The sequence below is a fragment of the Pteropus medius genome, unplaced genomic scaffold (genome assembly GCF_902729225.1).
Source record: "Pteropus medius unplaced genomic scaffold, Ma_sr-lr_union100, whole genome shotgun sequence".
Taxonomy (NCBI): domain Eukaryota; kingdom Metazoa; phylum Chordata; class Mammalia; order Chiroptera; family Pteropodidae; genus Pteropus; species Pteropus medius.
In genome coordinates, this window is record NW_024349800.1 from 6,896,192 (window position 1) to 6,921,664 (window position 25,473).

The 25,473-nt window shown below is 31.9% G+C and overlaps 1 long non-coding RNA gene across 2 annotated transcripts in view; it reads right to left on the reverse strand.

Moving 5' to 3' along the window:
* Positions 1-25,473, reverse strand: part of LOC120621492 (uncharacterized) — an 82,044-nt gene that overhangs the window by 28,846 nt on the left and 27,725 nt on the right. For both annotated transcript variants that reach the window (XR_005658169.1, XR_005658170.1), the window contains exon 3: positions 1,510-1,643. This is a non-coding gene — a long non-coding RNA (uncharacterized LOC120621492). The remainder of the gene's footprint in view (positions 1-1,509; positions 1,644-25,473) is intronic.

Consider the following 25,473-nt stretch of genomic DNA (forward strand, 5'->3'; position numbering starts at 1 on the left):
TTAGTCTCAAAAACTATATTGAAAATTTTCTATTTCACTATCTTTTAAATATACTAATGAGATTTTAAAAATTCTGCTCTATATTTTATCTTAAATTTAACTCACTTTATGTATTAGCTATTTGCTATTTTGATAGCTAATTTTGTTTTCATGCACATAAAAACAAAAATAAAATGGAATTACTTCTAAGTGATAGTTAGGTTAATACAGATAATTATCTTGAGATCTATCACAAGGGGGTGAAAGTGTAAGTTAAAATAGCTAAAGTCACATAAATCAACTTAAATATGCTTATCTAAAAGTTATGTATTAATTTGTTTCCCTGTGTAATTTGGGGGAATTTCATTTCCTGGAAATGTTCAGGTAGTGAAATTTGATTGTTTTCTATATTATAACTCAGGGGCTCCATATAGTGCTAAATAAATAAGCAATGATTATAGGACACAAGTTCCAACCACAAGACTGGTATGAAAATTAAAATGAAATATGTTTAGTAGCATAAATCTATTATCATACAAAAAAATTAAAAAAAAAACTAAGATGAACCTGTTCATCTTACATGTTTGTATTAGCTTCCTGTTTATTTAAATTTCTTTTAGAAATCATCAGCCTAGGACTATGCAAGGATATGAACTGTCACAGTAATTTTCAATAATAAGAAAACATTCTCTAACAAATTCTCAATTATCTAAGTAAATGGGAGAAAGATGAATATTTATGATGATGAACAATTGCAATGACAACCTCATTCCTTTAGCATGCTCATAATTTTATCTAGTGATTTTTTTTTTTTTTTTTTTTTACCAAAAAAGAGATGTTATATACTTTCTTATTATCTCTGTTACTAACTAGTGTCTTAGGCTACTTTCATAATTCTATCAGAACAAGATGATCTAAAAAAAAATCTGTGACATTTTGAAATGAGTGCATTGTAATGCCCTCATTAATTGAACCAAGAATGTGTTCTAATACAGGCTTTGAATCAAATATCAACATATAGGATATGAAGTCCTATGAAGAGGTTGTACATTTTTAACATTGTCTCTTTACTATGTTTAATATTCACTTTTCTAATATATTTTTTTTTGGGGGGGAAGGGTTTTCTGAGCCATCCACCCCATTAACACTGTTGTTAATGAGCTCTTATCTATATTCCTAACTTCACCATGGGTTACGATTCTCTACCCTGCTGTAATTTCCTGATGAGTGGTCTCATTGGGCAGGATGTGAATCCCTCTGGACTGTTTTTGTAGGTGTGAATATCCCTTCAGTACCTCACTATTGTATTTCCCAGGGCTCTATGTGTTATCAGATTGGACTGAATAACTGGAATCATTCAAAGAATTACAATGCAAGAGTCATGAAAACTCTGTTCTGAAATGAAAGTCCTAGTAACACAAAGGAAAATTATCATTAACCTATTGTTGTTCCTAAGTTTTCTATCCTCAAATCTAAACATTTCCTAGAGCAGATCACCTGCAAACCGCCAAGTTGAAAATAGGTACCTACCTGCAGGTGTCTACCCAGAGACACTGTTCAAGCTTTAGAATATTTTATCCTCCCCTACTCACAAGTACGTCCGCACAAGCAGAGGAACCCTGTCATCTCTCACAGTTCAGTTCTCATAGTTTGAGTCACTCAAGCTAAAATATAAAAGGTAGGAGAGTTGAGAAAGATAATTTTTCTACAGGATAATCTGAGATCAGCTTGGGAGTTATAGGTCCAGTAGAGTCATTTCAGAATGGACTTGGTCTCAGCAAATCAAATTTCCTTTTAAGTTTCCTGGACATGATGATGCGAAGCAAACATGTTTCACTCTTTTCAGTAGTTTACCCTTTAATCATACACATACACAATAACAAACAAATATTTATTATGGGCCCACTTGCATTCATATTTACACATGCTCTTTATATTTTAGAATCTTAAAAAAACGGATCTAACACTGAACAGAATTGGCAAGAACCATACTCTTAATGGTGCTTGCATTCTTTTTCTTTTGAGGCAAATAAAAAAAAAACAAAAAACAAAAAAAACCATGTAGTGTGACAGAAGATAGTACGTAGTTAGCCGTGAAAAAATAAAACAGGCCAGGGGATAGAGAGCCTTGAGAATGGACTGCATTTCTATGCAGGGGTCTGGAAACCCTCAAAGAGAATGTGACACTGACAACAGAGGGCAAGGAGTACATCTGAACAAATAAATGAGCAAATACTCAGGCCTGCTTAATTCTTATCATGCTTGGGGCAGACAGAGGAAGCAAGTGTGGCTCCAGCAGAGTATCAGAGCATGCAAATTTAATCCCAGAGTGTGGAGGAATCTGTAGGGCATGCTACATGCTTTGGCTTCTACAGTGTGTGAAATGGAAACCACTAGAGAGAGGATTTTCAGCAGAGCAGTAATGTGGTCTGACCTAAGATTTAACAGAATCATGCTGACTGCACTGTTCAAAAAAAACTGAAGAGGAGCAATGATGGAAAAAAGGAGAGTGGTTAGAAAGCTACTGTAATAATCAGGGACTTCTGCATTAACCAAGAGGCTACTACAGTGATATTAATGAGGATTTACTACAATAATCAGAAGACCACTGAAATAACCATGAGCTACTTCAACAACCAAGAAGGTGCTACAATAATGAGGGGCTATTGCAATAATTAAGGGCTACTGCAATAACGAGGAGGGTCCTGCAACAATCTGGACTATTGCAATAATCAGGGCTATTGTGCTAATTAGGAGGCCACTTCGATAATCAAAATCAAGAAGATAGTATCTGAACAGGGTGTTACAGTGGAGAAGGTGAACAATAGTGAGATTCAGTCTTCATCTGAAAATAGGTCCTACAGAATTTCTGACAGATGGCACATGCAGTGTGGAAGAGAAGGAAAAAGAAAAACACCAAGGTTTTTTCTTTGTTTGCTTGCTTGCTTTTGCTCAGAAATTAGAAGATGGAGTTGCTGCTGACTGAGATGAAGAAGCCTGTGGGTGAAACAGGTTTGGGGAAGTCGGATCAGAATTTTAATACTGGATGTAAAATATATCTGAAGAGATTTTTTTCCAAAATGTATTCTGAAGGTTATTAGGTATATTCAATTCTTAAAAAAAAAAAATTACATTTCTCTTTCTTAGAAATAAATTTTTCTTCATCTCTTAAAAATAAAGGTTTTTAAAATCCTGTCAACAAATATTTTTTTATTTCAATCTCAAGAAAATCTTTACTGAGTAACTCTTAAAGGCCAGGGAATGTACTAGAGTTTCTCAAAATTTCCTTTTTCCTAATCCTCAAAATACATGCAAAAAAATAATTAGTATGGCAAAATTTCAGATGATGAGAGCCTGTTTGCATGAAGTAATTAAATGTTTCCCCTCCACTCCCCCGCTCTTAGGGAGGAAGAGATTATGCATTTTTACATTAATTATTCTACTCCCTGAAAGAATCTAAGTACCTCAAATTATTAAAATTTTGAGTAAATTGACCAAAATAGTTGAATTTTTACATCTTAAATGTTCTGTTTTATCCTGCCTAGCTAACATTTGTTAAATATTAAGGCTATGTCCAGCGACCAAAAAAAGCACATTTGTACTTGTTAAAATTTTGTGACATTAATATCTGATACATATTGTAGGAGGAGACATGCATCATCTATATTTTTAAAGGTCAACCAGAGCTTTTAAATATAATGCAAATACACTCATCGGAAGGCAACATTAATACTTCTCAGGAAAAAAATCATCACATAATTATTTAAATTGAAAATTTAAATTTAAATTTCAAAATTTATGTTATGTGCTGTTATGTTATTTGTAATGTTACATTACGTTACTTTATGTTACGTTACGTTGTTGTATCCCAGCAGGTTAAAGTATGCATTAAGTCAGGAATCGTTTGCCTTCAAGAGTTCCTGGGTATGAAGATTAAGTATATCACACAAACATTTTGTAAATATCTTCAGAAACATAGTACAAAGTGTTGGGAATAATATACTTTCAACAATTTCTATCGCTTTGTATATAACAAAACAGAGTTTCCACCAAGGCAAACTCTGTTTTAGTTTGTGCGACTGAAGTTTATTCCATGGGCATGCTGCCTTTGTTGGTCATACAAAACAAATTCTGTGGTTTCAAGAACACGAAAGATAAAATGCAAGTTAGGATGTATTTCATGTAGTTTTATTCTCAAAGACATTAGTAAATTATCAAATGTCGTTTTAAAATAAATCTCCATTTTTCTTCTCGTTTAGTGCGTCTCTTTAGTTGCATTTTTTATTTTCTCTCTTCGATGTTTATGTATAACATAATCAGTTATAGCTAATATTAAGTGTAAGTATTATATTTTCCTAGGATATTTTACTTTCTAAAAGATAGGCATTTACTCCTTTTTTTTTTTCCTGGTGTAAATCCTTTATTAGATTTTTTCCACATTATTTATTACATTAAAATTTATTAAACTTCTATTTCAGGACCTCATTTTCATTGAGATACAACTGACATATAACATGCAAGTTCAAAGTATACAAAGTGTTGATTTAATGCATTTATTTACTGCAGTATGGTTACCACCCTAGCATTAGCTAACAACTTCATCATGACACATAATTATCATTTCTTTTTTGTGGCAAGAACATTTAAAATATAGTCTCTTAGCAGTTTTGGAGTACGTAATACAGTACTGTTGACTATAATCACTATGCTGTGCATTAGTTCTCCAGGACTCATTCATCTGCTAACTGCAAGTTTGTACCCTTTGACCATCATCTCCACAGTTCCCTCGCTCCCCAGCCCCTGGTAACCACCATTCTACTCTGTTTTTATAAACTCAGCTTTTTGAGATTCCACATATAAGTGATATCATACAGTATTTGCCTTTCTCTGTCTCACTTATTTTACTTGGTGTAATGCCCTCAACGTCCATTCACTTTGTTGCAAATAGAAGAAATTCCTTCTTTCTCGTGGCTATATAATATTCCATTGTGTATTTCCATTTATCTGTTGATGAACATTATCTTGGCTTTTGTGAATAATGCTACAATAAACATGGTAGTGCAGATATCTTTTCAATATCCTGCAGGTAGAATTGCTAGATCATATAGTAGTTCTACTTACTCCAGTTTTTCTATTGTTAAGATCTTCAAATAGTTTCAAATTGTCTCACATAATAAGACCATATTTTCTAAACGTCTCAACAAGTGACTATGTGACTGATAGTAAGGACTGATAGAGGATGAATGATTTCTCATTCTCTATGAGAACATGTCCCTTAGCCCGTAGAAATGCCCAAAGAATTCTCTATCTTAAGAAAAAAATTCAACAAACTAATAAATAAATAAAACTACTATTAACTTCAAGACTTGCTCCAGCTTCTTCCCATTTCTCTGCTTCCCTTAAAAGCAAAACGATTCAAAAGTAAATCTACTTTTGCTGTCTATTCATTCTCACCCATACTTTCTCCTCAATCAACTATAGTATACTCCTTAGGAAATAATTACATAAAACGCCTACAAAAATATGCCTGAGAAATATTGTGGTAGCATCCTTATAAAGATGAATAAAGCATGAAAATATATTATTCAATTTCTGAGAAGTCATAAAATTATATTAATAAAGTGGCAACTGCATCTGCATTTTATAATTGTTATAAAGAAGACTCTGAGATGCTTCAGTTTTAATATTTTAAAAAATTGATTATTTTCCTGTTCTTAAAAAAACTAACCATAATGCCATGAAATTATATTCTAATATGGTATTTCACACCAAAATAATTCGGCATCAAAAACAGTCACCTTTTGGTCAGAATTATTTCACAACTATGTATTATAAGAAAATAGAAGTTTAAATATTTTGAAATTAAGTCACTGTCCTGATTTGAGATGAGTAGTAATGGCCCCTCTTCATTGCTGATATTACACATTTGCTTCCCTTTTTTTTTCTTGGTTAGACAGGAAGGATAGAAGGCCTGGAGACCTCTAATTTTATTGCTCATTCGAAAAGCGGAGGTATGTTTTGTTGATCTTTCCCTATTAATTTTGTGTTTTCAATTTTATAGATTTCTGTTCTAATTATTTCATTTTTCTTTCCTTAGATTTACATTGCTAATCTTCTTTATTTTTTTTTTTTTTTAAGATGGAAGCCTAGAAAATGAATGTCAGATCTTTCCATTGCAAAATCCTACTACAGTGTTTGAGGTGGTGTATGGAAATATAATGGGATGATTGTTTATATTCCATAGCTCCTATATATATATTTCCTATATATATAGTGGTTTTCATAAAAAAAAGGCTGTGCTGCCCCCAGATCTTTTAGGGAAAACAGGCCATTCTAAGCAGATGCTTTTGAAATCATCTTCCAAGAAATTTTGCTTAGCTCTGGCCCAGGAAGGGACGCATACCCTTGTTGGGAAGCAAGAGGCAGTGACATGTTGTTACTCTGCAAAACTAAGAGTGTGCTAAAGAAGCTATGGAGAAAGCACTTGCCCTGGGTCACAGAGTTGTTAGCAGCCTGCTTGCACTTTAGTCCTCGTTGCTAAATGACCCTTGTTGTGAGCTGGGCCTCCAAGGGGCTCACTGGCAGACATGAGAAGGCCAGCACATCTGGTCAGAGACCTAAGGTGTATGAGACACATCTGATCCTTCTATCACTCCATCCAAATCACCCTCTGTCCTGCATACTACCTTCACTGAGTTGGGGGATGGGGGCCTCCAGATCCACAATTCAACATGGTCCCTCCTTGTCCCAGAGGCCCAGGAGCTCCTTCCTGAGGCCTCAACTCCTTCCTGCTTTCTTAGTCTCAAATTAGACTTCTGGACTGGAGTAGACATCTCCCCCTCCCTCACCTTTCTGCCTGGGCTGGTCATGGCGGTCCTTTTATACTCATTTAAAATTGAGAAAACTGAGTCTCAGAGAGGTGATCACACAGCTAATAAGTGACAGTCAGAATTCAGACTCCTAGCTGTCTGATGTCTCCAGAAACTGACCTCTTTCTACCAGTTTAAGGCTGCCATTTTGGCTTGTTCCTTGACAAGGATGGATGTGCGAATGGGACGATGGAAGGGTGGACCAAAGCATCCTTGGGATCACTGTCCGTGGGGGGCCCTGAATTCAGCATGAGGATACAGAGAGGAATGAGACATAGTTTGTACGTCAAGGCGCCCAATGTGTCAGTGAGTGGTTCTCAAACTTCTGTACCGAAGTACCCACAAATGACTGAACCTTCCCTACACAGCCCGAAGTCGCTGGGGAATCATGTGCATTGGCCGCAAGTGAGACATTTCTCGGAAGTCTCCACTTTTAGCTTACAATTTACATGAACTGAGTGTGTCATTCCATAGCTCCCATATTTATACACACACACACACACACACGCACGCGCACACACACACACACACACATATATCTATATATACACACACATATATGTATGAATATATGTGTATATATATACATAAATATACAAATGTGTGTGTGTGGGTGTGTGTGTGTGTGTGTGTGTGTGTGTGTGTAGTCATTTTCATAAGAAAAGGCTGTGTTGCCTTCAGATCTTTTAGGGAAGACAGGCCCTTCCAAGCAGTTCTAACCTATGTTGTTCCGGGGTCAACTCTAATTTAGAGGTTAAAGTAAAAGTTAATAGTTACAATGCAACTGTGATCCTTAAAATATTTGCCCACTGGAGGCTCCTACAAGTCCAAACACATCCCAGGCATAACCCCAAAACAGCCCCTCTGAAAGCTTTTGCTGAGCCACATTTTACTCTTAAATCCAGGGAAACAACCAGGTTAATAATATGGTGGTATCACATTAGAAAAGAGGCTATACATATAGCAACCGGAGCGGGATTATTTGAATATTTTACTAGGATGTTTCTGACATCTATGTTTCTTAAAATTGTAGTTCTGCAAAAGCCCTCAGGATTTAGTTATCATTGTGCTTGCAGTCTGGGTTAGACTTATTCACATTTTCATCACTGCAATTAAGTTATGTTTCCTCTTGGTAATATATGGTTTGGCTTTAATTACTAATTACGATGTTTTCTAAACATTACAAAACAATCAGCAATAAAACTGTTTCTGGGTTTTTAGGAAATGAGGAAAGAAAGCAAACAAGTAGATTTCAATCCTTGGGGGAATTACTACAATTTCATATTTTCTTGTAAAGCAATAACTATGTGCTTTACAGAACCCAAGGAAGGAAAACTGCATCACATATAAAGGTGACAACGTTTTATCTTTGAGACAGTTACAAGAAGAGGCCTGTCATCCACCAAGCAATACAAACTGAAGGCATGAGAAACTGCCAAATCCTGTAAAGTAGAAAAAATTTTTAAGCAACCAAAAAATGGTGTGAACTCTTTGCAGATTGTGTGCATTGAGACTAAGGCATTTATTGCATCGTTATTTAATTGAGAGCATTTTTCTTTTTTACTACATGGTATATAGCCTAATGGTTCATTCTATAATCAATGGGTCTAAGAATCAATAAAATATAAAATATACATCAAATAACCAAACCAAACAAAATAAAGGAATAAAAGATTAATTAGTAGAATGACTCCAACTAGAAATCCAAGAGATATGACAGTATGTAGTGCTGTATTCTATATTAAAAGGTTTACCAAGACTTTGGTCCTGGTATTCAAAATGAAGAAATTGTGAAGCAGTATTTTCTGTCACTCAGCCTCCTGGACATAATGAGAAAAAGAAAAATATATAGTTGTAAGCTTGTTGAGCAAAAGATGAGAAATAATGCTGAATCTTCAAGAAATTTTACATGACAATTGAGAAAAAAGCTTTCAGATTACTAAAACAGAGAGAAAATGACTCCAGTAAAAACAAAACAAAAAACCTGTACCAGTTCAGTTTTCCTATACTTATTTGCTTATGTCTTTTTTTTTTTTTCTACTCTAAGAGAGCAAGTACTTTGCTTTGCTTTGCTCTTGCACTGCTTGCTATAGGTGCTTTAAAAAGTACCTGGCACAGAATAGACAATAAATATAAGAATGAACAAAGATGAACACTTATTTCTCTTTGGCAATTATTGTTTGAAAAGAAATATCACACATGTACAGTGCATGGATATTACAACGCAATGTTACAAACTTTGTACAAGAATATTGTATGTAAAATGTCAAATAAAAACAAAAATACTGTAAATAATCTTTTTATAAATACAGTTTGAGGAACATTCGTCATCATTATCATCACCACCATCATCACAGCAACAACTTTCATTCACAGACTTCAATCCAGCTGAGTTTCCTCATGTGTCTCACATAAGCCAGTTAGTTCCTGAATGTGATAGCATCTCAGGAATCAAGTTATTCTCAAAATTTCATTCTTGAATTTGAAAAGATTTTTCGAATGCATGCTTTTAGCCAGTAACCAGTGATTGTCTGCCCTTGAAGTTGTAGGGTGCCGAACACAGCAGACACAGCCATGATTAAGTCCATATTTGAATAGATTACACTTTTTAAAAAATTTAGAAAAAGAGATCTACAGCTTTGCAGTTCTAGAATATTGGAAAAATAAACATTAGTATATTCAAAATTAGTAGACTGAAAATAAGATGACTTAGTTTAACTCATAGTATTTAAAAGTTTTTTTTAACTTATGAGTTATATGACATTAAATAACTCTTTGGTTTCTATTTCCTTATCTGTAAAAATGATTTAGCAGTAAGAATTTCCAGAGTTTTTCTAATAATAAAAACATAATTTATGTGAAAGCATCTTGTGATCTTTAAAGCACCATAAAAACGGAAGTTATTGTTTCAATTATTCAAAAGAGGAACTACAAAGGTTATTCCTGTGTGGCATTCTGGAGTGATAATAAATGAGTAAATTCATGCAGGCATAAGTGGGACACAAATCTACAAACACATTCTGCAAAAAGAATGTATGGCTTCATGAAGTTATGAACGAATCCAAGTTTATGACATATAACTTTTAAAGAGGGAGAAATAGAAGAAAGAGAAAACAATTTCATTGTCATACTTTTTAAGTAATTATAACCATTAACACTAACACCATAGATTTAGGAAGAATTTAATTATATTGTTAACATACAAGGGAAAATATTCTCTTAGTTTTAATTGAATCATTGAATTAAGAGCATTTTTTAATTATAATTCTTTTTCAACTTTCTGTTTAATTTTTAAGTTATTAACAGTGAGAAAATTAATATTTTTAATGGCATCTCTCTAATTACAGACATGTTCTTTATTTGTCGTATAAAACTTTGGAAAAATTCTTAATAGACATCTTTTAATATCAAATATAATTGGTTATCTAAATGATAGTTTAAGCTAGAGAATTTATTTGAAAATAAACTATTTCTTATAGTTAATTGGTAGTATTTTACAAAACAGTGGGCTTATGCTATCTTCTGTAAATCAGTACCACCTATTTGCAAATGAATTGCTAATGAAGGCTTGAAAGGTAAATCCATTATTTGATGAGGATAAGTTTTATAGTCAAATTCATTTTTCATAAAATGTGAACTGTAATATAATTTACTAGTATTTTTGTTTTTATTTTTGTTTCTACGTTGTATAGAGAGTTCGTGTTTATTGACCTGCTATCTTAGGAGCAAGTGTAAAATATTCTAGCTAAATTTCAGTTGTTATAATTACACTCTCTCAATTGCTTTCCTGAATCCAATTTCAATAGACATGCTCCTGTCTTTATAAAAGATGTTGTGTTTTGTGATTGTTAGCTCTTCTGGAAGACAAATTATGATAAAAATGGCTGAGTTTAGTTCCTGATAAGGCACTCAGTCCAGGTGTTGGGCATCAGGAAAATAAATCATTCTTAAAGTTAAACTGATTTTTGTTGTTGTTATTTTAAGATAGAACCTTATGAACTATCTCCTTAATTTAAGTCTGATAAGTCTTCACCCAAAGAAACAATGAGAAAGAGGCTTTCTTGATTTCAGAGTAGGGTTTAGAGAGACGGCAGGTAGTAAGATTCATTGCTAATATTCTATCTGGTAAGTAGTCCTGGATAAAGCAAAATGCATTCTGAGAAGGTATAACTGGAAAGAGATGTTGATTTTCATAATAAACACAGATAATAGTGAAAGATCATGAAGGCAATGTTTCCATGGAAAGATGAAGTATTAGAATTAGAAAGTGCTGAGATGCCACATCAGCTCAATGAACTGAGTTATTTAGGATTAATTTTGCAGCTTCATCAGCAGGGCTTGATTTGCATACATACAATCATAGTTTATAGAGAATGGCTAAAAATAAATTTCTTTTGCCCAAACCCATAGTATCCTGATGAGCTCTACATCTAAAACCTTAAAGCAAAGAATGTACTTTTGAAACAATAGTAAGATATTATATTTTTCTTACATACCTTTTCAGAATAAATAAGTTATTTCTAAGAGCTACACAGAAAATAGAGATAAATTTCTCCAGAAGGGTTTTCCTATGACTAGTTTTATCATTTGCATGGAGGGTTTTCCTCTGACTAGTTTTATCATTTGCACGGAGATAAAAACTAAGCTCTTCGATCACCACGAAATCTAGGAGCTTCTGCAGAAACTCAGGGAGTTGCCATACAATTCTCAGTGCAAAGAATTCTTAACCAAATATTGTCAAGACTATCTCATTAAGAGAAGTAACGTCCTTTCCACAGGCTGTCTCTCTAAAAGCAAGCTCTGTGATTTCCATTCCTTAACTTTTTTCTAATTCTAAGTAAAATAAAAGAGATATCCATAAATATTGATAATGCCATTGGATTTAGATTTCTACAGAAATCCTGGGCATAAGCTATTATGTTAAGATTTCATATACAATAAAAGCTGGTCAAGAGGTGCACTTGGTATTCATTCTTCTAAGAAAATAATAGGTTAAAATATGTTTTTTAAGAGCTAAAAAGTTATTAAATTATCTCTGTGTACATTTACTCATTAGAAAAAAGGATGAATTAAATACTATTTTAATAAATGGATTATTGGGGAAGGGACACTAATATAAATTTTCATGGAAATTTTAGTTCATTTGTGATCAATGTAAGGAACCGAAAGAAATCCTACAGAAATGTTTCTCAATATATTTTACAGATATAATTTTTTAAGAGAGCAATTTGGTTTAAATGATAAAATGTTGGTGAAACATTTTTAAATTATATTTTACAAGTATATTTTAGATTCTAATTGTACATAGGTATAAATCTAAATTATGAAAAAATATAAATACTGTACCTACTCATACAAAGCACAGAGAATGATGTCTGTCACATAGTACCCATTTAATAGCTTAATAAATATTGGTTGATGAACAAATTAAAAAATTACTTTTTTATTTTCAAATTTACAAATTTCAAAAAGTACTATTAATTTAGTCATGATAGTAAAAGGATTCACCATATGATAGTATTTTTGACATAAATGAAACAGGTAAGAGATGATTTTTAGAGAGAGGTGCTTTGGTGATTGCAAAGTGAGAGGTATTACATCTTGTGTACAGGATGTGGTCTTCGGGCTTATAGTTTTTTTTTAAATTTATTTATTGATTTATTTGCCTACTTAGCAAATCTTTGTTCAGTGCCCATGGTAATAATTATGCTGGGCATGACTATGGAAGGCTTAAAACTGTAAGCTTTACTCTCGCCCTCGAGATATCTAAATATATTGGAGAATACAGACAAATAAAGAGGACTTATTGGGCTCCAAGTAAGAAATTCACAAAAATTACTCTCATGATAGTGCTTTATAAAATGAAATGCTATTTTATGTATTTACAATTTGCTGCTTGCCTGCACAAGCCACTTCATCACAGTGGTTAGTTCTGGTATAGAAACCAAATTAAATGAGAAATTGGTAATCATCTAACTCAAGCAAATGGAACTGGATATACCTAAGGGATGCTTTCATCCGGCCATGAGTTTGGGAAATATTCTTCTTTTGCACTTAAAGAAAAATTTCAATGTAAAGAGTGCTGTGCATAAGTAAATATTTATAAAATATCTACTATTTGTATCAAAACAACTTTTTAGATCAGCAATGTCAAATTAGTGTACTCTCCAATTTATGCATGACAATAACCTCATTCCTTTTATTCATTTTCTGATGTGTTGATCACTGACTATGAGACACTCTGCTGGGTGAAGAGGGTCATAGTAATAAAAAAGACAGACATGGCTTGGACTTCAATATGTTCAGCCGATTACTTTAAGATAATATATGTTTCTGTCATTACAGTGTCTGGCTAAGAACAAAGCTGCTTAAAATAATCAGCTACATATTTTATTTTGCCACCATTTAATTCTCAATAAGGGGTATAAGAGATTCCTCCTGACTTATTGGCTTATTGTATTTTAATTATAAAGTAATATGTGAAGAATTAAATTTAACAAATGTATATCTTTCCTAAAATATGCACAAATATTTGCTAGGCATTTTTATTATTAAAAAGCTTTTCTCAAATCTTATTTTTTTCATAGATTTCATTAAATTAAAGGAATTTTTTGTTTATTTGTTTCAAGTATATAGTACATTGGTTAGACATTTATATAGTTTGTAAAACGATCCCCCTGATTGCTCTTTCTCTACTCTGGCTCTCTACATAGCCATTACATTAATGCTGACTGCATTCCCTGTGCCATCTTCCCATCCCTGTGACCATCTATCAATTACTAATTTGTACTTCTCTAACCTTTCATCTCTTCCTCCCAGTCTCCTAACCCCTTTCCCCTCTGGCTGTCACCATATTGTCCTCTATATTTGTGAATCTGTTTTTGATTAGTTTGTTATTTTTGTTTCTTAGAATCCACATATAAGTGAAATAATATAGTATTTATCTTTCTCTGTCTGACTTATTTCATTCAGCATAATAATCTCTAGGTCCTTCCACGTTGTTGCGAATGGCAAGATTTCATCTTTTAATGGTTGAGTAATATTCCATTGTGCATATGAACCAAAACTTCTTTATCCAATTGTCTATTGATGGGCATTTAGGTTGCTTCCATATCTTGACTACTGTAAATTGTGCTGCCATGAACATAGGAGTGCGTAGATCTTTACAAATTATTGTTTTGGTTTTCTTTGGATAAATACCCAGAAGTGCAATTCCTGAGTCAATAGGTCTATCCACTTTTAATTTTTTGAGAAACCTCCAGACTATTTTCCACAGTGGGTGCACCAATTTGCAGTCCTACTAATAGTGTATGAGGGTTCCCTTTTCTCCACATCCTCGTCAACACTTGTTGTTCTTAGATTTATTGATGATAGCCATTCTGATAGGTGTGAGGTGATATCTCACTGCGGTTTTAATTTGCATTTCTCTGATGATTAGTGACCTTGAGCATCTTTTCATGTCTACTGGATATCTGTATTTCCTCTTTGGAGAAATATCTGTTCACATTTTTTGCCCATTTTTTTAATTGGATTGTTTTTTGTTATTGTTGAGTTGTATGAGTTCTTTATATATTTTGGATATTAATCTCTCATCAGATGTATCATAAGCAAATATCTTCTCCCATTCAGTTGGTTATCTTTTCATTTTGTTGAAAAGTTTTTGCTGTGCAAAAAACTTTTTAGTTTGATGTAGTCCCATTTATTTTTTCTTGTTTCCCTTGCCCGAGGAGATAGTCCAAAATGAATTTACTAGCAGCAATATCAGACAGATTATTAGCTGTGTTTTCTTCTAGAAGTTTTATGGTTTGAGGTCTTACATTTAGGTCTTTAATACAATTTGAGTCTATTCTTATATATGGTGTAAAAAGGTTATCCAATTTTTTCTTTGTGTGTGTGTGTGTGTGTGTGTGTGTGTATCTGCCCAATTTTCCCAGTATCATTTATTAAAGAAACTGCCTTTATCCCATTGTATATTCTTGACTCCTTTGTCATAAATTAAGTGAGCATATAGGCATGGATTTATTTCTGGGCTCTCTATTCTGTTCCATTCATCAATGTATCTGTTTTTTTTAATGCCAGTACCATGCCGTTTTGATTACTGTAGCCTTGCAGTATAGTTTTATATCAGGTAGTGTGATACCTCCAACTTTGTTCTTCTTTCTCAAGATTGCCGTAGCTATTCAGGGTCTTTTATGGTTCCATAAAAATTTTAGGACTATTTGTTCTAGCTCTCTGTAAATGCCATTGGTATTATGATAGGGGTTGCACTGAATTTATAGATTGCTTTGGGTAGTATGTCCATTTTAATGATGTTGATTCTTCCTACCCATGAGCATAGTATATGCTTCTGTTAATTTGTATCTTCTTCAATTTCTTTTTTCAATGACATAATTTTCTGAAAACAGGTATTTTACATCCTTGGTTAATTTTATTCCCAGGTATTTTATAGTTTTTGATGCAATTGCAAATGAGATTGTTTTCTTAATTTCTCTTTCCGAAAGTTCCTCATTGGTATATAAAAATGCCACCGACTTCTAAATATTAATTTTGTATCCTGCTACTTTACTGAATTCATTGATCAGTTCTAACAGTTTTTTGGTGGAATCTTTAGGGTTCTCTATATATAATATTATGTCATCTGCAACTAACAAGAGTTTTACTTCTTCTTTTCCAATTCATATACCTTTTATTTCTCTTTCTTGTCTTATTGCTGCTGCTAAGATTTCCAATACGATATTGAAGAGGAGTGGTGAAAGTGGCCATCTTTGTCTTGTTCCTGATCTTCAGGAAAATGCTTTTAGCCTTTCCCCATTGAATATGATGTTAGCTGTAGGTTTGTCATATATAGCCTTTTATTATGTTGAAGTATGTTCCCTCTATTCCCATTTTACTGAGAGTTTTTATCATAAATGGATGCTGGATTTTATCGAATACTTTTTCTGTATCTATTGATATGATCATATGATTTTTATTTTTCGATTTGTTAAGGTGGTGTATAACATTAATTGATTTGTGGATATTGTACTAACCTTGCATCCCAAGAATAAATCCAACTTGACCATGATTCATGATATTTTTAATGTATTGTTGAATTCGGTTTTCTAATATTTTGTTGAGGATTTTTGCATCAATGTTCATAAGAGATATTGGCCTACAGTTTTCTTTATTTTGTAATGTCTTTGTCTGGTTTTGGAAGAAAGGTAATGGTGGCCTTGTAAAAGAAGTTAGGGAACCTTCCCTCTTCTTAAATTTTTTGGAATAGTTTGAGAACAATAGGTGTTAATTCTTTGCGTGTTTGGTAAAATTTGCCTATGAAGCCAATTGGTCCAGGACTTTTGTTTTTTGGGAGGTTTTTGATAACTGATTCAACTTCATTGGTGGTAATCAGTCAGTTCAGAATTTCTGTTTCTGCTTGGCTCAGTTTTAAGAGAGTCTATATTTCTAAGAATGCATCCATTTCTTCTAGATTGTACAACTTGTTGGCGTATAATTGCTCATAGTATTTTCTTATGATCCTTTGTATTTTCTGGAGTCCATAGTTATTTCTCCACTTTTCGTTTCTGATTTTATTTATTTGAAGCTTCTCTTTTTTCTTTAAAGAGTCTAGTTAAGGGTTTCTCAATTTTGTTTATCTTTTCAAAGAATCAGCATCTGGCTTCATTAATCTTTTGTATTGTTTTTCTAAACTTTATTTCATTTATTTCCACTCTGATCTTTATTATTTGCTTCCTTCTACTCACCTTGGGCTTTGTTTGCTTTTATTTTTCTAATTCTTTTAAGTGTAAGGTTAGATTGTTTATTTGAGTTTTTTCTTGTTTCTTAAAGTAGGCCTCGATTGCAATGAATTTCCCTCTTAAGACTGCTTTCACTGTATTCCATAGATTTTGAGTCATTGTGTTTTCATTTTCATGTGTCTGTAGGTATCTTTTGATTTCTTCCTTGATCTCCTTGTTAACTCTTGTATATTTTCCAGGTTTTTTTTTCTTGTAGTTGATTTCAAGTTTCATACCACTGTGAGTGGACGTGACAGTTGATATGATTTCATCTTGTTTTGTGTCCTAACATGGGTCTATAAGGAATTTTTTTTCTGTTATTTGACTAATATACTTTGAGATCAATGTGCTCTATAGTCACTGTGTATTGGTTGTAAGAATTCTATTCCTAGTCAAAATACACAGACTTTGATAAAGATATTATAACATTTTCTCAACTAAAATATATATTAAAATTACTGATATAGCAAAATAATAACTTTAAATACTCCATTCTATTCAGAGAATAAGGGATTGTACCTGGGAACTTATATATTTTTTTCTAAATATTCTTATTATAGGTAATTATATCTCAATTCTGAAAATTTTAATATAATATAATCAACTAAGTACTTGAGGCTTAGAGTTCTATTTATTTTTTTTATAGTTGAACATCGAAAATAATATTAGATAATTTTATTTATTCAATTAGTTTTGTTTCTTCCTTAGGATTCTCAGATAGATGCTTGGGTAAGGTCTTAGGTAATTGACTACATCCATGTGTCAATGAAAAAAATTTATGAAGTTATAAAAAATTGGACAGTCAAAATCTGTAAATATAAATTCAATTATATTTTACTTCTCTCATTACAAATTTTGGTCTATTATATGACTTAGAGAAAATTTGAGATCCTCCAAGATTGCCACACCTTTCCTCTTAATGCATATTTATATATACATGGCAATATTAGAGACTAGGCATATATAATTTGTTGACCAGGAAATATGTTCATTTTCAGGCTTGTTTTTCATTGTTCCTCCAGTTACTAGTTGAATTTAGCATTAAAAAAATACAAGAAAGAAATCATAAATCAACTGCCATGTAACTGAAAGTTGAGCTATCCAAGCATTAAATAAGAAAAGGTTCATTGTGTCAGAAGATCACACAGGAAAAGCTGTCTTAGAGACTTTGACCTGTGAAAACATAGTGGAAGAACCACTTTAATCACCTTAGATTATATAGGATTCTGTTGATCTCTAGGTAAATTTCTTGCATTGTGGTTTGTGTTTCACGGTGATAAGTCTCCTTTTTCTCATCACTTAGAAAAAATATGATAATTCATTAATGGGCTAGAAAAATTAATAATAATAATGTCAGAAATGTCCTAAATAAATCTCATTAAACTGGATTTTACTCAATTATGTAGTTATAACATAAAAATATATAGAATTATAAGTATGCATACATAGAAAGGTCCAAAGTGTAGCTATATTATACAGCATGCATGTAGTATAGCTTATGTGTACATTTGTTTTTTAAATAAAATAACAGATGTAATTAGGAAGAATCATCTATTCTCTCTGTAAATGATAACACTGGCTTTAAAGAAGAGTCTTGAGTCCTTCCAGTGGTGAGTTTTGCGTCCCTGGTCAAGTTTCCTAATCTTTCTGAACCTTCTTCTGGAAATTGTGTATAGTGAAATATCCCCTTTTTTTTTCAGGACTATTGTAAGGATTAAGTAAGCTAATAAATCCAAAGAAGAAATAGTAGTCTCTTTTCACAGTAGACACTCAATTAATATTGATCACCACTCTACCTTACTGTAATCTCTGATTAATAATATCACTTTTATTGAGGAAAACTATTGCGATTGTGAAGGGAAGAGGTTGATTTAAAAGAGATTGTGAAAAAGTGTATGCTTACATAACAAAAAGACAAAATAATCTTGAAAGAAATTATTGCTTTACTTTTTCCTGACACTGTTGAAGAGATATTATCTCTGAGCAAAAGCTATTATTAACACCAATTGTCTAGCTTTCTCTTAGTGTTTTAAATTATCTCATACCATGTTTTAGGGCATATTAAAATAATTTAATCCATCATCTATGTTCAGTATCCTTTCAGCTTATCATATAACAATACTTGGGTACTTTGAGTTTCTAAATATAAATATAGCCTGGTGAAGTTACGCTGTAATCAGCATTCCTTCAATGGTGAAAATTTAACAGCCCTCAAGAACCTCACTGTGAGGGACACTCTCCTGCTACTGATGTTGAAATAAACTGCTCACAAGTCAGTGAAGAATACAGGAACTTATTTAGGAACTGATTTTTATATGTTAACTTCTATATTAAATTGAATGATAATTGAAAGTTTCACACAGCTCTTGGCCTTTCCTCTTAGGTGTTCTAATATTTGCAAACACTATGTTGGGCAATGTGGTGACTAGAATCTCAATGTCATATATATATCTGCTTTTTCTTTTTTTTCATATAGCCTACTGAAGGGATCGTTGTTTCTTAATTCTCATAGTAGTGCTCTAATTTCCTCTTAACTATCTTTGACCTATATATTAATTATCATTTATACTTATTATTAATTCATCATGTTTTAAACAATTAATAAAGACCTACTATGCTAGTATGTCCCAGTCACTGTTCTATGTGTTATTAATACGATTGCTTGAATCAATGAAGAAATAAAGTAATAACATTTAGCATTTCATTCTTAAGTACTTTTGACTATTTAATGCAATCAAGCACCACAAAAACTTTGCTCACACAAAATGTCCAGGTTTTCAACAGTGCTGTTTTTCTACTAAATTAGGTAGTTATCATAGATATCACCAGGCATAGAATAAAAATTAGGAGATTCACTTTCATCTAAATATATTTTGATATCACTTCCTTTGCTCACTGCCAAGTATTTTTTGAAAAATAAAACTTAAAAATATATAATTAACCTAGAACATGTCTTTTAACACAAACTATAATTGTTGGATTCAGTTAATTTTAGTAGTATCTAAATTTCTAGCACATGAGCTCACATTTGACTAGGATATTTTTTGGAGACAAATTGGGAAAGTGGCAGGTCTATCCCTTAGTGGAACAACCGTACACTCTCATGCAATCTTCCACAATGTAATCTGCCACATCTCAGTTATATGTTTTAATGTTCTTCATCATAGGTCTTTAAGAAAAATAAACATGTTTTACTAAAAATAATTTAAAACAATCGATCTACTCATATTATAATTGACTAATATTAGTATCAATTTTCTATTTGATTGGATTAGTTCTAGATTATAGACTAAAATAATGTTGGGCTTGATTTAACAATACTGTCACAGATTTTGTTGATAGGAAATGAGTCAGTAAGTTTATAAAAAAGTAGGACGCAGTATATCTATCTATAAGCTATTGCTATAATCGAAGTAGGTAGTATGAACCATATGTACAATTAGTAAACAGTTTCATTTAGATCATATTTTCATACTTTCTAAATAAAACTGCTAAATAAAAATATCTACATTTCATCTATCTCCTTTATCTGTTAATTTATTTCACATAAATTAAGAAAAAGTTCAGTATATTTTTTGTATAGCAATGTTAGTATTTTTTCTTATTAGAGCATAAGCACTTAATAGCAGCCCAGTAAGTTATTATCTTTATATTATAAATGAAGAAATTCAGTTTAAGAGGTCAATTAACTTTCCCTGGGGCACACAGCAAAAAAAAAATGTTTCTGGTTTCCTTCAGTAGATTTTAATATCCTCAGCGACACTTTCTGTACACTTAGCATGGTGCTTCATAAAAGAGTGTGAAGTCAATAAATCCTCATGACTGAGTAATCTCTAAGTGAAGCTGATCACAGCAACTCTAACCAAGTAAGATTAGCATAAGATTTCTCTAATTTCATTTTTTTTCAGTCATAATAAAATAGTGGAGAAACATACTGATTAAATAATTCCCACACAAATCTTCATGAAACTAATAGAAAAAAAGGTGGAGCAAAGAAGAAACTCCTTTTTCAGATATACTAGAAAATACTTGTTAACACTGAATCTTATTTATGAAGAAATAGTAACACTCAGGATATATATATTCGATCTTGTCAAGCAACTCATATGTACAGACCTTGAGGAACATTAAGTTGTACTTTCTAAAAGGTAAAACTAATACTCTCTTGTGTTTATTTTTATTGTTTTTAGAGCATTGTAAATGCATCAGAGAATGTGGGGGCCAAAAAATCTAGTAATTGATGTATTGTGTTTTTAAAGAGATTGATGTGCAAAGGGTAGGAAAAGTGTGAATGTCATTTTGCTCCACTACAGTTGACTTTGTCTTTCGAAGGAAAATGAATGCTAAGTCACCACAGACTGCATCATACGTAGATCTCTCCAGTCAACCAGCCCTTCTTGCTGCTAGCCCACAATCAAAATATACACAAATAAGTATGAGGCTGAATGATATGTATTTTTAACCAACATACCTAAATCCATGATTTTTAGTGTTACAGTCATCAGGCCCTTGTCCTCAAAATACAGAAAACAAACAAAACTTCAGTCCCAAAATAAATTTGAATTTATCTCAAACAAAATTATGAGTAATCAGAAAGAACCCTATATTGAAATGATGCTAAATTACGTGAATAACCACAATAGAATAAGGCAACAGAATTTAATATAAATAATTAAAAAACATTCCCATGGACTCTATGAAATGAAGAAACACAAAACAAGAGAATTCAAAGAGAATATAATAAGAAAACATGATTTCATGAAAAACAAACTGATGGAGCTCAGACTAGACATGAAGAGAAAAATAAACAATAACAGAAAACAGGCCATTTGAAAAGCAATTAGAAAATAGCCCCAGCCGAAAATAGTAAGGAACCAGAAGAAAAGACTTGACATATTTAAGCAGAATGAAATGGAAAAAGAAAGCATTCGAAATCACTAGAAAAAAATGATAAAGCGATAAATACTTTAATCAAATCATATAAATCAGATAATTATTTAAAAATCAAAGCATAGTTTTCTGAAATAAAGAATACCTATATTGAGAGTTTGGATATTACACTGTGTCCCAAAGTAATAATAAGTATTATATGATAGCAGAAATATAAATGCATTTTTACATATATATAAAATCTGAAACAAAATATTAGCAAACAAAATCCAAAATTATAAAATGAGAGGATGTTCTAAGATTAACGTATTTATTCCAAAAAAAAAAAGAGCTAGGTTAATATTAGAAAATCTGTAAATGCATCTTACCATGTTAATTGATAAAAGAAGAAGCATTTAACCATTTCATTAGGTGTAGAAAAAGCAATTCATAATATTTATATCATAATATTTGTATTATAGTATTTATTTTTAAATATCTTATTATCTTAGGAGAACTTTCTTAACATGAAAAAGCATTGTAAAAGCCCACCGAAAAATAAGTGGAGACTTGTTGGAAATATTTTTCTTTAAATCAAGGAGGTTAAAAGGTTGCTCACTACAACCATTTCCAGTAAACATTGCTTTGAAAATCCTAGCTTATTCGGGAACAAAAAAATAAATTAATTAATAAAGATGAAAACACAGAAAACATTGTTATTTGCAGGAGATAGGAAATATCCAAAGGATATATCAGTAATCTTATAGATGAGCGTAGAAGGTGGGTATATATAAGTTAAATACAAAAGTCAACTGCATTTCTACACACCAGACATAAAAAACAAACAACTAGAAATAAAAACTTAAAGTAAGTCTATTTTACACCCTTTGGTCAACATCTTCTCACTTCCCCCAGCTCATCATCCCTGGAAACCACAACTGGATATTTAATCTTCCACCCTCTTATCCTCTGGCAACCATTCCTTTGGGTCTCTGTTTCCATGAGTCTGCTTTTGTTTTGTTTGTTTGTTTGTTTGCTCGTTTGTTTTAGATTCAACATATAAGTGAAATCATGTGATATTTATCTTTCTCTGTCTGACTTATTTCATGGAGCATAATACCATCCGGGTCCATCCATTGGTTATTTTAAAGAGTTATTTTTTTCTCAGTGTAGTGGTCTTAAACATGGAGAAAGAGAAGGAAAGCCATTTGGCCTGGGAAGGCTGCTTTACATTTGATTCTATTTAAACCCAATGGTATCCCATAAACCAGCAACATCATTAGGCTGGGACTGAACCAAACACTCCAGATTCACATAAATCTGTTCTCAAATTCCTACGAGTAGACTTGAATGCAGAAAAGGGAGAAGGTGGTAAATTTCACCTTAGGGAATTCAGAAAAGGGAGAAGGTGGTAAATTTCAAACCATCCTTCAGGCGTCAGTCATAAAGCTAAAAGAGTTGTGAAATTTCATAGATGATGTTTATATGTTTATTGTGTTTTGCTTGTTATTAAAATAATTGAAAGATAAAAAAATGAAGGAGACATAATTTCTGGATTATGTTGGTGTGCTTTTAGGTCATTAATTATTTTCGAGATAGGACTAATAGTTGATATAGAAACAACAACCGAAATAAAATAAATAGGCATGTCTAGTCTGTAACTGAAAAAAAAAATGCATCTAATTTCAGTCATTTTCTGATAATAAACATAGAAACATAGAAACATACTTGTGCCTTGATAGAGAAATCTGTTGCTAGAGACAGAAGAAAGCTGACCATTTTATGTATTCAAATACACCATAGAATATGTCTATTTTGTATTCTACTATCTTTAGGTATTATGCATAATTATAAAGAAAGATAATTCTATATACACAAATTCCTTGGGGTGTAGTGCCATGCTGTACTTCAGAGCTGTGGTTGGAAAAGCAGCAGGAGAGTGGAGAGAAAAAGAAAATGTGAGCAAGGTAGGGAAAATGACAAAATACATAAAAAGCATCATCAGCTCCCAGATCTCATCCGCATAGCAAAATATGAAATTAAAAAATAGTACAATTATTTTAGGCAAAACTAAAGTGCTTCCAACAACTTGAGTCCGTTTCACTCCTCATCATTCCTGTTTCACTTAGTTTATCCATGTGAATCTTCCTATCATTTGAGTTTGGAATCTCTCAGATAAACAACAGCAATATAAAACAACTGAATATTACTTATATAACAACAGCAAGTACAATGACTTTATTATAGTACATGTTCAATAATAATTTATAAATATGCATTAAATCTGTAATAGCTTATTTTTACTTACACTGTCAGTTAAGCATTTGAGTAAAAGTAATATAAGAACATAAACATAAAAAAACTGCACGATCTCTTTTAAATCAATCAATACTGCTAAATACTCTATATTTTTCATATTTTTCTTTGAAAAAACAAAGAATGCAATTTATCTTGATCCAGAAATGAAACAATAATAGAAGTGGAATTCAGGGAAATTCTAAAAGAGATTTTATTCTGTCTTAAATAATTCAGTGTGGAAATGAATTGGGTTTAATGTGATAATCTCTGAAAGATATCTAAATGATAAAGTATAATTTAAAGCATTCGTGGCTTACTGATTAAATTATTGACAAGCTAGAAAGTGTTGCTGCTAGTTTCAAACCCCTAAATTTGTCTGTGTGTGCAGGTTTTTTCCCTCCCAAAAAGAATGTGCAGGATGTTTTGTTCCGCTATGTACTTTCTTTATATGTCGCAAATACCACTTGATATGCAATTCATTAAGAAAGCATCAATTAAGCAGGCAAGTTAAATGAAGTATGCTAATATGTAATGATTCTAAACTACCACAGGGTGGTAGGAGATGCACTTTCCACAACATTTATCTAATTGGCAGAACTAACTGCTTTGCTACACTTCGACCACATTCAAATCCCTTATTAGAAACTATATCATTGTTACTGCTCAATATGTATGAATAAAATCTCAGAGGCAGAATTACACTTTAGGATATGCGACACTTAAACAAAAGTCCACTTTGACTAGAAAGAAAAAGCATGCATATATAAATTTGGTTCCTTCACTTGTTTGCATGTTTTCTGGCTTTGGTTTTTTATTCATTTTTACTTTTATTTTTTTGCATAGGAGACAACTTATCTTTAACGATTAATGTAGGAGAAATTCACAGAATACTAATAACAGTTTTATCAGTATTCAGTATTAACAACAGTATTATTTATGTTGTTATGCCATTTGACTGATTATTTCATCATGATATCCCCAATATGGAATAACATGTATCTGTTATTAAATCAGAATTTTAGAGTTAGAAAAAATTCATGAACCTACAGAGCACAACTTTCTTATTTTACAGATACATAAAATAAAGCTAGGATATGTTACAAAGATTACACAGATAATTTATGGAAGAAATAACTAAATCAGTTTAACACAAGTTATTTATTGTACTGATACAATGCACATACATGTAGTCTTCTAGAGCTTTTAATCATTATGCATAAAGACATGAGGACAATTTGGCTATGACAAAAATGAGCATAAAGAAGATAATTTTTATTGTCACTATATTCTATGTGTGTTCATAATGGATTGGTAAAGTCACCTATATACTTTTACATTATTTAAGACTTGGGTAACATTTTCTGTTTCTGTTGATAATTTCAAAAGCCAACTTGTACACACTTCACTTTCTACCTATATGACAAAAATAGAAAAAAACAGATTACTAGAATTTGTGTTTTTATCAAACAGCACTATTTCTTATTTGTCTCTTAAAAGTAAGTCATATTTTAATTATATATACTTATTTTACAAATGTCTTAATTCCATCATGAAATTTTAAAAGTTTTTTTCTTTTCTCTGAGTTGTATTACATCTTATCTATCTAAACTAGAAATACTGTGTTACTTCTGAAAAGCTTGGTAAAAGCAGATTTCATGGTCCACAATATTTAAATTTTTAAATGC